This window comes from Antrostomus carolinensis, unplaced genomic scaffold, assembly GCF_000700745.2.
Source record: "Antrostomus carolinensis isolate BGI_N321 unplaced genomic scaffold, ASM70074v2 scaffold3318, whole genome shotgun sequence".
Classification (NCBI taxonomy): domain Eukaryota; kingdom Metazoa; phylum Chordata; class Aves; order Caprimulgiformes; family Caprimulgidae; genus Antrostomus; species Antrostomus carolinensis.
The window spans coordinates 23,860-36,245 of NW_010330708.1; positions in this window are offsets into that span (position 1 = coordinate 23,860).

Here is a 12,386-nt window from a genome sequence, read left to right on the forward strand (position 1 = left end):
TAGATAATTTTGCAGCTTTGCTCAAACTGCAAGGTCACAAATTCTGTACCTTCAAGTGAACTGGAACTTTGTGTTTAGCGTGGGTCAAGTTTTAACTTTGTTTGCCTTTAAACATGGTTTCATGCTTTACTTTCCCAGTAAAGGCACACTGGCTGTTTCAGTGCAAGTACACGGTGTTCCTTTGTATTTGCTGTTGGTGTGGATGTAGGCTACTACTAACACAGTAAGCAGAAAGGTTTTTATCAATATTTGTATAAGGTTGTGGTTTGTTTTTCCCTATTTGATGTGTTGCTAAATAATAACTGCGATAGCTCAGTGTCATTTCTAGGCAAGTTTATAAAAGTACATACATCGCTTGGAGGACTAGAGTTTTTTCCCCCTAAACTGTTGCACGGAAAGTACTGTTCAGTGTATGAAGTGTTAGGTTGTGGCAGTGAAAAACGTGTTCCCTGGGTGGAAAGAGAGAGATGTATGACACTCTGGTGACATGTATATAATGAATTCTGAGGAAGTGAGAGTGAGTTACGGTTTGTGGTCATCTGTGCATTAAAATAGGTTTGTGTTATTTCCTTAAGCAGATGTAGAAAGCTTTAACCAGATTGAAGTAGTCCTGGTAGTGCATTCTTCCTTGGCTTGGGTAGAGCAGCCTGCACTTGGAGGGCAGAAGGGGACAGGTGCAAATTACCTTGTCATGGCAGAAGAAACAGTTATTTGTTCCTGCATATGATAGAATGGCATCATAGAATAGTATGGGTTGGCAGGGACCTTGAAGATCATCCAGCCTTGGTTTTGGTCTGCATCACGCTCATCTGAGATGTGGGGGGCTGTGAGGGCCCTCTGCTTTCTGAGGCAGGCAGCTCCTCTGCACAGGCTGGGTCTGGCTTTGCTGCCAGCTGGAAGCTCTGTGAGGCAGAGAAAAGTGTATTTCCAAGTTAATTGGCGGCTGCTTAAAAGGAGAGAGGTAAATGCTGAAAAAACAAAGTCTGCCTCCTGTCTGACTGACCAAAATGAGGCCAGCTGAGTATTTCAGTCAAACAAAACAGCTCCCTCAGAGGGATTTAAAGCGCAGTCTGCAGCTAAGCGTGCGGGGCAAGGGAGAGAGAGGTTTGCGATGAGCAGATTATTTCATCCGGTGTCCACGGGAGTCTGGGTCTCGCTCTCTTATGTGGTGTTTTGTTTTGTCTTTAATGAAGGTGGCTTTTGAGTATGGTGTGGTGTTTCCTGTCCTGCCGGTGTGACAGATGCCGTCCTCTGTGGTGTGCGGACCACAGCCGGTTGCCATGGCAATGGAAAGCCTCCCCAGCCGAGGGTGGAAACGCTCCATCGCCATGTCTTTGCTGAGAAATAGCTACAGTGGCAGAGACATCTCAGCCTGTTGAGAAGCAGAGTGGCCTTTGGGTGTCTCATCGGTGGTTGAAATGAACTGACTGTACCTGATGCACTTGTGGATCATAGGATGAGGGTGTTTATTTTTAGACTGAAAGGGCATCATGGCATATTGAAATACATCTCTGCTCTCATGTGGAAAAACAGACATTTCTGGTGTCCTGTGTTCCTTCTGCCTAGCAGGGATGCTTTCCCCTCACCTGCTCCCATGCAAGAGCATGAGTACCATGTTGGACTTATTTACATAGATCAATCAAATCCCGTATTTAGTCATCTTAAGTTACATTTCAGTACGCCATGAGCAAGTATAAAGACGATTCTTATATAAGCCACTTTAATTGAGTTTGTCGACTGTTGTATCCTGTTCTGATCTCATTTGCTGCTCTTTGACTTCAGCAGAATGATTTCACATCTGAAATGCCCAAGTGCTGCAGTGAGGGGAGGCAGCTGGGAGCGCTCCCTTGCATGTTGCTGTTTTCATTATGTGGCCTTTCCATCAGAGAATACTCCTGGTCCTCATGTGATGCAAATATCCACTGGTTAGAAGGGAAACTGATAGCTCTTTCTGTCTGCAGACAAAACATGTCCCGAGTTTCAAAGCTGCTATGTTCCCTCACTCTCTCTGCACACATAAGAATTTAATATAATTAAGTTTGTAGTCCATGGCCCGTATTTTTATAACTTTTTTTTTACCTCATCTAGCCTGCTGTGGATGCTGCCACAATATAAAAAGCAAACAGTGAAGGGAATCTTCAGTAGGGTGTGTTTGAAAAGCTTTTATAATAGTTTATTTTAAACCCTTGCCTCTGTGTGGGTAAAATTTAATTAAAGCAAGAGCTGCATTGCAAATGATGCTAATTCTGAAAATACATTAAGTATATATCATCAAAGTTTTTATTTCTGAAAGCTCTAATTTTGTAAAAATACTGAAAAGCAATGGAAATAGAAGCCTGGTTGCACTGTAAATAGTGCAAAAGTATTTTAGTAACTGCAGTACTGATGAGGAGAACATTTTTTTTTTTCCCCCTTTAATTTTTTTAAATGGCATTAGTATTCCAAACAGCAAAATCCCTGGCTGGAGAATTGTAGAAATGATGATTGCTCATTAGCAAATAGAATACAGATGTTCTGTTCATTTTGCTTGAGTGCTTCACATAAACACCTTGGGGAGTGACTGGCACAGAGTACAAAACTTGATAGCATAACAGTGCGCTAAACACTTCGGGGCTGGCAACAGAAGCAGAAGCATACCATGTAATTTTGTAAAATTTCATGTAATTTTTAATCATTTGTAGTGTTTGTGTAATGCGAGAACTTTCACGTGGGAAGTGCGGGAGCGTGTGTCTCTACAGGGCTGTAATCAACACCAGAAACTAGAGTTGGGTCAACTTTGTGGAGGTCTGTTCATGGCTTTTTGGCTGACTTTCTACCTTCAGCTTAAAAGGAGCAAACTTCTGTCCCCCTCCAAGTCCATGAATCTTGTATTGGTTGTACATTTTTGTGTTTGCCTGACCAGTTGCCTAGAATTTCTTGGGGCGTCTGAGGCGACATCTTTTTGGTTCTTCCCTCACACGTCTTCAGGTAGTGCTACCAGGTAAGAAATATGTTGTTCCTCCTCTCCTCTCCTTCCCTTCCTCCATCCTTTCCCCCAACGATAATCCCAGTTACTTTTTTTTTTGAAATTTTTAATCATATAGTTTTGAGCACATATGAATTAAGGACTGGAGTAGTTAAGGCACTGTTAGGGACTTTCTGATAGTTGTGTGTCAGTGGCTATGGAGTTTTACATCCCAGTATGATGGTGCCGAATTCACAGTTCTCTGCCAACGCCTGCAGTGCTTACGGAGTAGCTGAAAGGGGAGATGCCCCTGCTCTGCTGGAGAAGCTGAGTGAGTTAGCTCCTCTCTGTCCCTAGCTCTTGGCCTCTGCTCCTTCCAGAATTTTGTAAGAGACTTCCCTTTCAGCGAAGGTGCAGGAATTGTTTGTGTAAGAAATGCAATTGGGTGGACTTTTAAAGAAAGGGGATTCCTAGCTGTGATATTACTCTGGCCTCTTGCCATGATGTGTGTTGTACTTGTTTAGTTGCCAGGGCCGGGCTGGGAAGAAGCTGAATGAACTTTGAAGGTTTCAAAATGCATTATTTTATTAAAGAATATATTGATTCCAGTCAATTCTTTTACTTTTGTTTTTGTTTTTTTATGTTGGGTAAGAAGTCTTCAAATTACTGCCATGAAGTCATGAAGCAGTAAAGTTGTGCTTAAAAAAAAGAGCGGTTCCTGTTTCAAACCGCAGCTGAACTACCGTATGCCAGACCTGATCGCCTGCTGCAGCTACTCTGCAAAATTATTATGCAGCAGTACATCCCTGACAAGCAATTACTAAAAAATGCTTTTGTGGACCTTTTAAAGTAGCTTTTTCGTTTCCACCCTAGTCTTTTTCCACCTTAGTGGAAAAGTCTTAAAACTATTGAACAATGTCAGTACTGGGAATTGATCAGGTGATACAAATGAGAAGATGGCATTGGGCACCCAGAGAGCAGGTTATAGCCTCAGGGTTTGTTGGTTTTAAGTAAATACTCAAAACTAAATAGAATTTATTACCATTAGTTTGTCCTGCTGAGTTGAAAACAATCTGTCTAAATGTAAAAAACTATAGTAGGTATCAAAGTTAAACCACTTCTAGAGAGAGAATCAAATTAAAGTGAACTAAAACAAGTTGGATCAGCATGAAGTGACTCTGTTTGTAAAGAGTACTTTGCATTTCTATATCTTTTCATGGACATAATTGAGGGAAGAGTATTGGCAACTTCACTTACAAAGCTGCTGTTTGCTTCCTCCTTTTGCCCTAAAGCAAACAAAACAGGCAGGCTCCCAATTTGGAATCTATTGAATGAACCCAAATCACTTATTTGTTGTTTAGTTGTCGTGGCAGCAAGGCAAATAGATGTGAAAAGATTAGCCAAACAAAAAGGCAAAAACTTTGACCCTCTTGTAAAGATTTGGAAACCTGGTTAGTAGTTCATCAGTTGTTGAGGCCACAGGATAAAGACATGTAGGAAAAAGCAAGCTGAAAGTAAAATGCCTCATCTGTGAGATCTGTAGGAACAGGGGGATTCTTGGGATAAAGATTTAAGTTTTACTGTTGTTATCCCTTTCTTTTCCTGTTACTGTTTCACTGCTGCTTCAGTATGTATTGAAAATCACAGTGACAAATAGCAAGGGTGTGAAGGAAAGCATGTTAAAGAAGAAAATTAATTATTATGTTAGCTTAATGGCTGAGTTGCTGCCCTATTTTGCAAAGAAGATATATCTGAGATGGGTGTTAGTGAGGACATTAGTTTCCTTATTCAATCACATTTAAAATAGCTGAGAAATTGTAGACTTGAGGACAACTACAGCAACCGAGACTGGCAACCGAGACAGTCTTTGCTTCAGAAAGCTTGCAGAGTGAGTACACCAGCCAGGGAGCCCATGCAAAGCAGAAAAATTAAACTTCATCCATTTAGAAGGGAGGATGAAACACATTACCTGAAACCACAGTGTTGGCGTGGAAATAGGATGTGAATTTGAGGCTGTGCCACTCCCAAGGTTTTGCTGGCACAGGTTTGCTGCACATAGGTGTAGGTGAAGAAGGATCATTCCCACATATCTTACTCTATAGTCTGGCCTTAAATATGGGCCTAGGGCTTAACAGCGTCCAGAGGGACTGAGCCTTCAGTCTCCCATCACTGCCTGGAGATCTGATGTACTTTACTTTGAAATTGATAAATGGAGTGGTAGGGAATTGTTGCTGTGATATGAATTATTCCCACTGTTATTAAATAATGAACATGACCACAGCAACCTACTCAGTATCTGAACTGGATTCCTTCTGTGGCTTAATCTTGATAATGGTTTCATATTTGAACTACATAATGTCACGGGTGAGCTGCAGGCTGCTGAAGAAAGGGGCAGCAGAAGGAGGTTGGTAGATTGATACCATATCATATGTATCATAAAGGAAAGTAGTAAAAAGCCTCAGGAAATTATATTTCTTAAGTAATGCAATCAGAATTGCACTTAGGCAGAGGAGATTGCTTTGTATTTACTAGCTGTGTTTACTGCTTTTTCTGATGTGCCTAAATAGGAAAAACAGGTATCTGGAAACTTCAGGGAGTGGAAAATGGAGTTCTAGACCTGAATCTGTACAGTTACTTTTGGGAATAACACAGCAAAATGAGTGAGCTTGATTTGCTGCACAGCAGATGCCAGGATTATATGATGTGGAAGGAATTTTTTACTTTTAAACCCTTTCAGTGTGATGAAATGCAGGGGAGAGGAAGGAGGGGCTGACATAAGTGCCCTCATTTTTTTTTAACCTCTTCTGGGCTCTGAATCCAGAGATACTGGTTGATTCATGCAAGCACAGCCCGTCTGCGTAGGTGGACCCTACCAAAACAGTAATTAAATGTAGTGTATGTTTCTGGACTAGAGCTAAAATGGAACAGAAAATAATACTATTTATTCTGTGGTTTAAAGCCATGCTGCTATAAACAGAAAATGCAACAAACAGAGAACCGAGTTTGCATGAAAATTGATGAAGAGTACAGTCTGTCTTTTTTGGTATTTATGCATTATTTAAAACAAGTTTAGCAGGCTATAAAGCTTTTGATTATAGTCAGCTTGTAAGTGTTCTGCTACATTGTACAGCATCTCAAAATAAAATGGAAGAGCAGTTGTTTACAAAAGCTAAAGGCTCTCGAGACCAGTGGGAGGAGCAGATGGTATTTGGGCATTGTGTTGTGGTCTTGCAGTCCACAGGATGCCATGTTGGGCTGATTCATAGAGATCCATTTGCAGAGGCGTCACAGTGAGCTGCTTCATTGAGAGGAGAAGAAATGTTTGAATGAACTTCCTTGCCTTTTGCACTATATTTCGTAAATGCCATTGACTGCTGTTATATTTAAAGAAAACAACATCAGACCCTTTATTAAAATAAAGTGGTGTCCCTTGCAAGCAAGGATCCTTCTGTTCAGGAGGTTTTCTGTATTGGCTGTGATAAGGTGAAGAAGCTGTGCAGGTGAGGTTCAGCCCCAGGTTTTTATGGCGGGATGGCTCAGGACTGTGTGGGTTGCCCGCGGTGGGCCTGGCGGGCGGGCAGCCCAGCTGTGCTCTGCTGCAGGAAGGGCCAGCGCGCTGCCTGGGCACCGCGTTCCAGTCCAACAGCCGCTTCCTTGCACAACCCAAAACTCAGTCCAAACTGAGAAGTGCTCCCACTCTCCTGTGTGCAGGCTGCTGTCCCGTCTCCCCTTCCCACTGTGCCTGCACACAGCCCTGCTTCAGGCACACGCAGTATGTTGGGGCACTCCAATGTTTCAGTTGGGCAGGAGGGAAATGTTATTGACTAAAGAGGGTCAAAATACTTCCGTGCCAAGCGGAGAGAAATGGAGGGGGGGGAGCTGCACTAGAGCAGGGACAGTGGTAAAACCCCAGGTGACAAGATCTTTACCATGTTTCCCTTTTAGGCACTAATAAAGCTCAGGGTGAGTTAATATTCGAAACCTGTTGAACCTGTTGGCAAGAACAGAGCCCTAGATCCTCATTGCAGACAGTTTGTTTGTTGCTACCAACTGCATTTCAATTGCCTAGTGATAGTGTTTGTTTTCTTGAAATTGGCTTTCTGGTGCAAGGTTTTACTGGTGGCTCCTGACCACAGCCCTGCAAAGGTGGAGTTGCTGGGGGCCAAGGTACGGCAGGGCTGCCAGCCCCCCACGAGCCCTGCCCTGCTGCCGGGAGGACAGTGGCAGAGGAGGAATGTCGTGGCTTCTCAAAGGGGCTGAATGTGGGAAACGGGGGAGACTGCAGTCACTTCCTAGTCCTGCTGGCAGGCACAGTCAGCATTAAACCCATTGCTTTTATAGGAACAAGCTGACCTACTTGCTAACGCATTGTATTTCAGTGTTTGTCTATGGCTGGCTGCCCCAGAGGGGTTGTGTTTCCAACCTCATGAAAACTTGGGGTCCCAGCCCTGTCCCAGCCTTGCCGGGGGTCTTGGGCAAAGTCGTGTTGTAGTTCTGTCCTTGAGCAGGGTGCAAGGGGTGTCTGTCTGGTGGTGAGGAGCTCTGGTACCACGGTGATGGGCACCACGCACTTACTTATGTGGAAAAAGGGAAAAAGCCTGCTGGAAGGACCGATACATGGCAAAGAGGAATAAAAATAGAAATAAAGGAAAATTAGAGGGGAGTGATGTTTCAGCATTATGAAAGTTTTTGTCCAGAAACATGTTTTCGATTGCATTCTGTGGGGTAAAGAGGAGCAAGCCACTAATGGCAGTAGCTGTGGGTACGCTTATGGCATCCGAAAGGAAAACTCTTTTGCCAGCTCATGAAATTTGGAGGTTATTGTAGTCAGCTGCTCTTCCTTAGCCTCATTCGTAAAGCACGGTAAGGGCTGGTTTGATAAGAACACGTGTGGGTTGGGTTGGGGGGGGGATTTTTTAGTAGTGGGGGAAGGGGCTACAGTGATGGCCCCTGTGAGAAGCTTCGTGAAGCTCCCCTGGCTCCAAGACGTACCCGCCTTCAGCCCAGGCTGAGCCAATGAACTCTAGAGAAACACCTCTGAGAATCCATATTTGTGAGGGGAAGGACTGTCCTGAAAAGAAGAAGGTGGAGAGAACCTAGAGGAGAGGCCATTGACATGAACGAAGAGAGAGCTGCGTTACCAGGAGGAAGGAGAAGGAGCGGGAGGACAGAGAACCTCAGACACCCAGTTCAACTGCATGGTGTAGGAGAAGGCAAAGGAGGTCCCTGCAGCCTATGGAGGTTCAATGGTGGAGCAGAGACCCACGTGTAGGCCATGGAGGACTCGTGCTGGAGCAGAAAAGCCGATCCCAAGGGCAAGTGTGACTGAATTGAGACCCCAGAGTCACTCACTGCCTGAGCTGGGCAGGGACACCCCAGAGCTGGGGGTGAGGAGGTGTGCTGGACCAGAGGCCCATCTGCAGCCTGTGGACATCCTCATGCTGGAGCTGGTATCTGTGCCTGAAGAGTTGTGTGACTCCATGGGAAGCCTGTGTTGAAACACTTTGTTCCTGGATTCTTCCAGCCCATGGGAGGGACCTCATGCCGGAAAAAGCAGCAGAGATGAACTGACTGCAACCCCCATTCCCTGTCCAAAGTTGTCCAAATAGTCAAAGCTTTCTGAGATATTTCCTCCAGTTTTGCCTCCTAAAAAGCTGTGACCTCCTTTGGTAATTACACTGCAGAGTAGCCTCAGCTTTGATGACCGTGGGAGGTGGAGTTCACGTAGGATACCGGCTCAGCCACAGTGTTATCACAGGTTTGGCTGCAATATTCATTTTTCTACCTTTTGCACTTTTTATCCAGTGCCTTGTACGCGCTTGCGTGTCTCTTTTTCTTTGATGTACACACATACCCCTAGTCAAACTACTTAATCTAAAAGTTTGGAAAGAAAAGAGAGAATTTCTGTGTTTAAATTCTTGAGAGGCACTCTGCTATCATAATGATAGAGCTGTAAGATTACCCGGAGATACAAAATGACAGACATCATAGTTAATACTCATCAGCATCCTTTCTAGCAATCGCAAAGCAATCTCATCAGTAAAAAACCTAAGCAAGCTGTGCTGCATTATCATGATTGAGGGCCAGATCAAATTTGATGTTGCTGGCTGACATGAGAGGAGTAGAAATGGAAGTTTTCCCACTTCTAAAACTAACTTTATAAATATGCTCTTTGTAACATTGCAAATACATCCTCACACTTCTGTTAAAATAACCAGTAATGACATGAAAACCAACCTCAAATGTGTCTGGATACTTTGCCTTGAAACTAAAAGGAAGGGAGGTGCTTACATTCATCCCTGATGAAGATGTAGCTCAGTGCCTTCCCAGCATTAAGAGTTTGGGGGTTTATCAGTTCCAGGCCCTTCCCAGCCACCATCAAGTCTAGCAACATTGATTTCTAATCAGGCATAATTACCACTGTTAGTCTCCTCTGAAACGAGTGATATGACTTATCTCCAGCCGGTTTAAGGCTTTACACTGTTTTCCATAACTGTATTATTGTTGTACTTGGTTTGCTGCACGAAGGAGTCCTGTAACTACCAGGTCTCTAACTTTACCAGAATTTCACTGACAATTCTGCATAAAATAGAAATATTTGCGCTGGTGTGTTCCCAATGGAAGAATGTTTGTGGCTTTTATAAAAAGGCTCTGCAAAGACTGTAAGACATGCCATTACCATGTTTGTTGTACCAAATGAAATGATGCACCAGATTTAAGAGTGATTGTTTCTGAACTGGGGCATCAGGTATGTATGTGCCAGGGGAGCAGAAAGGATCCCTGTAAGGTTTTCAGTTCTATTCCTGACTGCGTGCAAGACAGCTGTTTGCCTGTAAATGATGGCATTAAAATGAAAAATAAATAGGAGCTGCTTTTCTTTTTTTCATTTACTTTTCTGGAGGTCTGCCACCCTTATGCTTTGAGATTTTTCTACCCCCCGGCTGGAGGCAGGAAGAAGAGAAGTAGAGAGGTTCAGAGCAGGGAGGGAAATCTTCAACAGACACTGGGGTGCTCAGAAACTCTTTATCTTCTGGCTGTGGAAGGGTCATGAGACGAGTCGGGAGGGCCTCAGTAAAGGGTGGTGGGTAGTCACCTGTTTGTCTCTCCCATGAGAGGGGCAGGCGATCGTTAAAGATCAGTGTGCAGAGAGGCAGAGATGAGGAGGAGGGCAAGATGAATGTGTTCTCTCTGTTTTGTTTTGTTGTAATCGATCTGATTACCAAACATTATTAAGATTTGTTTCCCCAGACAGCCGGTGCTTTGCTCTCCCAGACCACAGATCTGACGCACAGATCATGCTAGTAAATTGAATTTGGGCAGCATTAGTATGAACCGTTTGCTGCACGTACATGAAGCAGAACTCTAATAGTAAGACCAGAGGGATGCCTGTGCGCTGCACTGCCAAGGGTTACAGAAACTCATGGTTAATAGACCAGCTTTAACTAAGAGTTTGTTGAAATTCTGGAGTAATTCTTGGTTGTAAACACAAAATTTACAAGAAGACTTTATACTTACTGAAGGCAAGCCCTTTCTTTCTTCATGGCAGCTTTCGTCCTGCCGCCCGCTTGGCTGGAGCCGTGGCTGTTCCTCCTCAGCCGGGACACGGCTGCCTGGGACGGGAACTGCATTGGGGAGCTGCAGAGGAAGCGAGATCTAGTGCCATTTAAAAGGTGGTTTCCTCTCTGACCTGCTGTGTGCCCATGAGAATGGTGCAAAACACAGTTGTGATTCTTGTTAACGAAAGCACTGATGTTTTTACAAAACTGTCCTAAGCTTTAGTTAAGCTGCCCAGCTGTTCCAGTCTGTGGCTGAGCCCTACAGGATGCTGGTACTCCAATCTCTTCCGTGGGGACTTCTCGTCCTCTGGCTTGTATACACGTGTAAGTGCTTTCCTGGATTACAACCACAACTCTCACTAGTATCTGGATAAAGCTTCGTTTCTTTTTTGTTATGTCCAGCAACTTCTTTTAGACACAGCCTGTGCACATGGTCAGTTTTGGTCCCTGTTCACTGCATAAAGAGAATAAGGTGAGAGCCCCTTAGCTTACCCACTCCATTTTGTGAAGGAAATACACTCTACACCTTTTAAATGAGGATCTGAAAGAGTTTACAAAGGAACTCTAGTTGCATTCTACCCATTCCTTACTCCTCCAGTAATCTGACCTGTGAGCTGGTGGTGACTGAGAGTCCAAGGAGTTCACAGAATCACAGAATGTTGGGGATTGGAAGGGACCTCAAAAGATCATCTAGGCCAATCCCCCTGCCAGAGCAGGAACCTAAATGAGATCACACAGGAAGGCGTCCAGGTGGGTTTTGAATGTCTCCAGAGAAGGAGACTCCACACCCTCCCTGGGCAGCCTGTTCCAGTGCTCTATAACCCTCACTGTAAAGAAGTTCCTTCTGAAATTTAAGCGGAACCTCCTGTGTTCCAGCTCACACCCACTGCCCCTTGTCCTATCATTGGTTGTCACTAAGAAGAACCTGGCTCCATCCTCGTGACACTCATCCTTTATATATTTATAAACATTAATGAGGTCACCCCTCAGTCTCCTCTTCTCCAAGCTAAAGAGACTCAGCTCCCTCAGCCTTTCCTCATAAGGGAGATGCTCCACTCCCTTAATCATCTTGGTGGCTCTGCGCTGGACTCTCTCCAGCAGTTCCCTGTCCTTGAAACTGTGGGGCCCAGAACTGGACACAATATTCCAGATGTGGCCTCACCAGGGCAGAGAAGAGGTGGAGGATCAAACAGGATCATTGATAGCAGATCAGAGGTTGGCAGAAGTGGAATCCTGTTTCTCCCCTTTTTAAATTAAAACATAGCAGATAATAGTAAGTAAAAGGTTGTTTAAACTGTTTGAGTTAGAAAGGAGCTACATGATAGCAGTTTGGCATGTTAGAAGCATCTAAGGGGCCTGTAAATGTATCCTAGCTGCAAAGTCTTGCCTTAGTGCTTGCCCTGTAGAGAGTTGAATGAATTATTTTCTCACCACATTTCAGTTCATGGCATTTCATATTTCCTCTGTTTTTGAAATGTTTAAGTAAAAAATTCCAGCAAAGCCAATATTTAACTTACCTGTGTGCTACTACACAGTGCAGAAGGTACTAAATCTTTGCATTAGCAAGGTGTTTACTGGAAGGTCTGAGATGCATATGCAGCTGAAGTCAAGAAAAATGTAAGTGAAAGCAAGTTTGATAGTTTTTTTCAGGTTTGTAGTGTATCTTCTGCAAAAGCTCTTCTATGAAGTACTGAAGTAAGAAACAAAAACCCCCTAATAACTAGGATGTAATGTTTTGTCTAAACAAACGGTGTTGCAGTTGTTTTAAATAAAACCTATTAATATGTATGCTATTTAAGTTAAAGCTCTAACCTAAAGCTGACTAATTTCACTCTTAAAGTCTCCTTAAAGTTTAGGCAGCTTATGTTCGCTGTGTTGCTTTCAGC